The 5,879-nt window shown below is 35.3% G+C and overlaps 1 long non-coding RNA gene across 1 annotated transcript; it reads left to right on the top strand.

The window, feature by feature from the left end:
* Positions 1 to 1,510: 1,510 nt before the first annotated feature.
* LOC145224974 (uncharacterized) lies at positions 1,511 to 5,049 on the top strand. The gene is made up of 2 exons (XR_013859774.1): positions 1,511 to 1,983; positions 2,467 to 5,049. It is a non-coding gene; the product is annotated as an uncharacterized LOC145224974 (long non-coding RNA).
* Positions 5,050 to 5,879: the final 830 nt, after the last annotated feature.

Here is a 5,879-nt window from a genome sequence, read left to right as displayed (position 1 = left end):
ACTATTTACTTTTTATGCATATAGGGACGCCAGTTGCAGCAACTTAGCGTTGCAAGTTAGCTATCTTGCGGCAACTTAGCGTCGCAAGTTAGCTAAGTTGCGGCAACTTAGCGTCGCAAGTTAGCTAAGTTGCCGCAACTTTGCGTTGCAAGTTAGCTAAGTTGCCGCAACTTTGCGTCGCAAGTTAGCTATCTTGCCGCAACTTAGCGTTGCAAGTTAGCTATCGACAACGGCGCCCCATATCGGGGGCTCTGCTCCGAATATTAACTTGAAGTTCATAACTCGCGCAAAATGCCGCTGTCCCTTATATTCTTCAAAAATGCCAAGTGACTGCCGGCTAGGCAAGTTACATAAAATAATGTTTTCTGTTTGACAAATAATTAAGTGCAGTTTGGCATTCTTAAATTATTTTGAAAGAACTGAATGTAACAGCAAATATGTTTGAATCGTTATGGAAATTGAAATTGCAAAGTTTAGCAGAGCAGCTGCGTGGAGACGGGGCTGTAACAATTTAGTGACAGGGTGTCACTCGCTGCCTGTCACTGACAGGCTGTCCCAGATTTGTGACAGGGTGTCCCTGATTTGTGACAGGTGTCCCTGATTTGTGACAGGGTGTCCCTGATTTTGGGTAGAGCGACTAACACCATAACGAAAATCACAACCTCGATTTCACAAGGAGGCGTAAAGAGACGATTTTTTTTATTTAGCGGCTATAAATGGGTTGGGAAATAAGTTTTTTAAATTTTTACATTAGTAACTAATTTTTTGGGTTAGTTTTATTGAATTTTAAGTGCTAATACCTTACCCCGACCCTAATAACCCTAACCGTGAGCATTTTTGGAGATATAATCAATCGACTTTTGGTTGTGATTCTCGTTATTTCATTGGACATTGTTTTACTGCTGTTTCTTAAATAATAATACTTACGAATGTCAATACTAACTGCCGTTTCCTAAACAATAATACTTACAAATGTCAATACTAATACTGCCGGTTCCGAAACAATAATACTTGCAAAAGTCAAGAAATATCTTGCAAGTAAGCAATTATGCCTACCCGCTTATGTCTTGCTATTTATTCTTGGTGACACTCAAAATCAGGGACACCCAAAATTAGGGACACCCAAATCCGCAGCGACTTTAGTGACAGCCTGTCCCTGATTTGGTGACATACAACGGGTGTCCGTGACACCTGTCCCAAAAATGTCACAACCCCTGTTGGCTGCGTGCGCAATAGAGCAAAACTGAAGAATCGTAGTGTTTATTTTGTTGTTCTTTTTTGTCAGATAGTGTTGCAGGCGTTACATACAAGTTGCGTAAATCGTTAAATCCACCTTTCAATCAAAAATCGATCAATCCGCGCAAAAAATTGTAATTCCGCGCAATTATTTTGACGAAAAAAGACAGGAGGCCCACCTGTCTAAGTTTTAAAACGAGAAATCAAAGTAAAAGAGATGATATTTTGAATATCATAGAACATAGAAAAAGAGAGTTTCTCTGTCCAAAAACTGATTGGAATCTCAGAAAAAAACTGGTTCAGGTAGAAACAATTTATTCCGTTCGACTCTACGAATATGATAAGCTTAATGTGGCTGTAGGATGGGTGCCTACATAGAGCACTAATACTAGACAAAGAGATTATAAACCATGAGATGAAACTCGGGCTTGTCACGTGACTATTTGCATTGTTAAGCTGAATTTAGTTTCGTACGCCGTTCCGCTTCAGTGCATAGAAGTTTTGCACGTTTTTCGCTGAAATTGTATGTACTTGATAGCAGACTGCAAGTTAATAATAAATGCAATAATCGGTCGTCAGGCGTTAGGATTTAATTGCTGGCCAAAGAATGATGTTATATTTGTCTTATAGTTGTAGAATTTTTATAAAATCTATAAAAACTGCGATATAAGATGGCTATATAATGTGAAACGAGAGACAAAGTTTCACTGGGTCACTGGGTTGTTTTTCTACAATAAAGCATCTCAGGTATTATGACAAAGTTTTTCAGTTGAGACATTTATATAGAGTGGTTTATTACGCATATAAAGTGACAAGAATGTGGCAAAATTCACATGTGGTAGTTTCAAATTAGAGAAAATGAAGTTACCTTGCAATGCAATTTGTACATTTTTTAACATCCTTTAGTGTGGCTTGTTTCACAAGATATTTAACAGAAAGATGGATTTACCACATGTTCAGTACGGACAAAGCCATGCACTTTGCCACTGTAGAACTTGTTTTGTTTTTTTATTATTATTTTTATAACCAACAAATATATAGTTTGTCAGGCATGTAAGAATAAGAGGGGTTATATTTTTAAGACTTATAAACATTCCATTAACAAACAGTTTTGATTATGAAAACAAAAAAATATGACAAGAGTGCATGATAACTGGTTGTTTTTTTATTCAGCATCTTGTATCAAATTTATACTATGGTAATACTGTGTTATTTTTTATTATTTTACAGATACTTCTGTCTTCTGTTGTTGTCAAATCAGATCTAAATATGAACAGTTGGAACATTGTGTGAAGCCTGTCACACAAATGAAATTAAAAGCCATGAACTGTATGATACATACAACATAAGCAAGGCATGTTTAAAATGTTTCATGTAAAACAGAACACTGAACTTTTTACCAGTTTGCACTCATTTCCACACAGAATATCAAGCTTTCACTCAGTGGCTGACTCATGTTGGTAGTGTAAAAACTGTGCTTCATGGACTAAGTGCCTCATGGTGATATCCCTGGCATGCAACTTCTCAATATGGCTGTCTTTTCCTCTAAACTGGCACTCACTCCAAGTTCAGAATAAACAACAAACAAACACTTGTTGAACCTGGTCAACTTTTAAGTACAAATTAACTTTGACGTACCATTATACTCCTTTAAGGCTGTTAAAGAGCCTGAACGCTTTTAAAATGCAAGTTTGAATCACTTTCTTTTGTGCTGGTTGTTGCCTAAAACTTTCTTAACATTGTTTACTGTTAATGGGTTTCCATTCTTTGGGTTTTGTTGCTGTCTTCCAAGAAATAAAGCAAAAAACATAAACAATTAAATGGTTAAAAAAACAAATACAAACTTCAGTGTCTGACAGCTGTGAGATTCACGAATCCACTCTTTTTTGAGCAGCTTTAAATCTGTTGGTCCAGCCTATATGTATGTACAATATTTTTTTGTTTAGAAACTGAGATATTTTTTTATCTTTTGCAAGTAACATTAAATAGGCCTATTTGACATAATGTGGCATACAACAGAGTTTAGACACGTTTAATGTAAAATTAAAGTAATTGAACTTTTTCGCCCTGTTAGAGCTCATCAGACTGCCTGACAGGCAATGAAAGTTCAAGAATGGTGCAGAATTGCAGAAAGATTATGAAAATTATTTATGAAAGTCATTTTGCACGAAAGTTATATTTTTCCACGAAATTTTGCTCTTTTTCGAAAAAACCTTAAGCATGTAAACACAAAACTTAAGCAAAGACCTAATTCGCTTTATGTTCACAAAGCATTTTTTTCATAGTTTCGTAATATGGATTGAGTCTTTTTGCTTTGTTGTATGCAAGCGTGTATGCACTGAAATAAGCAGTGGCTGTCTAAGTGAAATCAAGGTTTTTCGCCACCTCGTCCGTAAAAAAGTGCGAATAAACGAAACTAAACTACATTTAGTACCACCATACTGCCATGGGCAATTTTTTTCTGCCTCTCGCACTAAATTCGAAACATGGGATGATAATTACAAACACATATGGCTCGTTTTGCGCACTTAACTATAGCAAACTACAAACAAAATGTTGAACAAACTTCTATGCACTGAACCGTGACGCAGGACGAAGGAAAACCCAAAAAAATCCATTGTTACGTCAGAGGTTCCACTCATGTTTTCTATACTCTTTGTACGGACCCCTTTAAAACATAAAGTATCGTATGTATCGCATGTATCGCATGTATAGCATGTATAGCATGTATAGCATGTACACAGCCTATATACTAAATCTATCGCATGTACCCGGGACTTTCCCCAACTTGTATTGTAAGTAACCGCATGTACTTTACTACGCAGTTGCAATGCTATAACTACATGAGGTACGAGTTTTTTGTCTTTTGTCTTGGTCTGCACTGCAGTTGACTGATTTATTGAGTATGGTTTAGGCTGAATGTAACAGTCTTCATGTGCTCTACTGCTGCAATTGCAACTAATATCTAAAGACTTTTGTCTTACAGGATGTCTATTACATGTGTTAGGCAAGCAAGGGTATAGAAAACTAAAGCAAGCAGTGTTTTATTTCAACATCCTTTATTGAAGAATCAGTTCACAGTTGCCGATGCAAAAACAAGCAAACAACAAAATGAATGAAATTCAAATCTCAGAACTCTAAAACATTTATTTGTGTTTTCCTGGCTTTTTATCAGCTTGTTTTGGTGGCAATTTTATGGTCATGGGTCCTTCAGAGAATGTGGAAACAAACTTGGCAAAGTTTGGTCCATTAAAGTTGGATTATACAAAGAAGTGTGATGATGACTTGCATTGGAGTTGGGCTTTAAAGTTTGTTGCTTATCAGTCTCAACTTTTATCTTACTTTCTAATTGATTGTCAGCTGGCAAAGATTAGTGCATTAGAATGGAGAAGACGCAGAAGTCTAGTCATCATTGATGATAGGTTCTGGAAGTTGGTCAGTGTGATAAAATATGATTTTTTCTATCCTTGCTGGTCCACAAGCAAGAAATGGTTTGGAATGCATATGCTTTAAGCAGTACCTAGTATTGTCTATAATTACAACAAAATAGGTGCTGCTTTGTTGTGCATTTGATAAAGTCCTTTTTGATTCAGTAGTTCTGCGGCATATATATCAACCTCTATCTGCTGTGTTTCACCTTTTTCTGGTACTAATGGTTTATGATTGTCAAAAAGTATTCTTTCCTTTATCCCCACTTGTTTTACCACATTATTTTCCACGTCTGCTAACTAAATTTAGTATGTTTTTGATGTGTATTTGGTATTTTTTACTGCACCTTCTGACTAAAAATTGAATAAATTATATTATTACCTATCTGCACGTCGTTTATGATTTTAATGCACTGACATACTAGTGGACATTTTTTGGAATTTTCTCCTGTCAACTATTCTGCATTGTTATATAGTTCAAAACCCGTTCAGCATCTGTACAATACTTTCCACACATTATGCAGTCATTAGCTGATGTTCTGAAATTAAATTTACCCTTGCCATCTGTGCAGTACTTGCAAACCTAATTCAAGTTTCCAACAAGTATTTTAGGTTTTTAATTTATTTTAATTACAATTTAGTCTTTGGGGTTACAATAAAAAAATACAAAGAAGCACCATAAAAAACACAAAATATTATTGATAATGTCAGCAAATGAGTAAACAGTACAATCATAATTCACAGCTGGAATCTTTGTACTGCTACTAGGACAACACTGTCAATAAACTAAAACATGATAACCAAATATGTTTTCAGAAAAACTGTTGGACTTGTCTAACAGTAACTTTTTAAACATTTATCTTGAAAGTTAAGCTGAAAAATGGAATCATGAATTAGTTCAAAAACATATAAATCCTGCACCAGAAAGCATAGTAAAGTGTACACACTATAATTAATACAATTAAAATTAACACCACTCTGTTACGAATCTGCTGCATGAAAAACAATGAGACTAAAATACCAGACTTTTAAAATGAAGTTAATAAAATGACTGTCTGAACTTGTGCAACAAAAACAGCAACAATGAATGATTTACTATTGATCGCAAAAACTTTACCAATCTGCAATACAAAATGTAACACAGAAAGTAGTACATTTTATAAAGTAAAATTGTGCCTGCAGTGGAGCATTGATCAGTTTCGTAAAGCAAGAGGT

This window comes from Phallusia mammillata, chromosome 4, assembly GCF_965637545.1.
Source record: "Phallusia mammillata chromosome 4, kaPhaMamm4.hap1.1, whole genome shotgun sequence".
In the NCBI taxonomy this organism is placed as follows: Eukaryota; Metazoa; Chordata; class Ascidiacea; order Phlebobranchia; family Ascidiidae; genus Phallusia; species Phallusia mammillata.
Note: the sequence above shows the minus strand (reverse complement) of the source record. Positions and strands in the feature narration are given on the sequence as shown.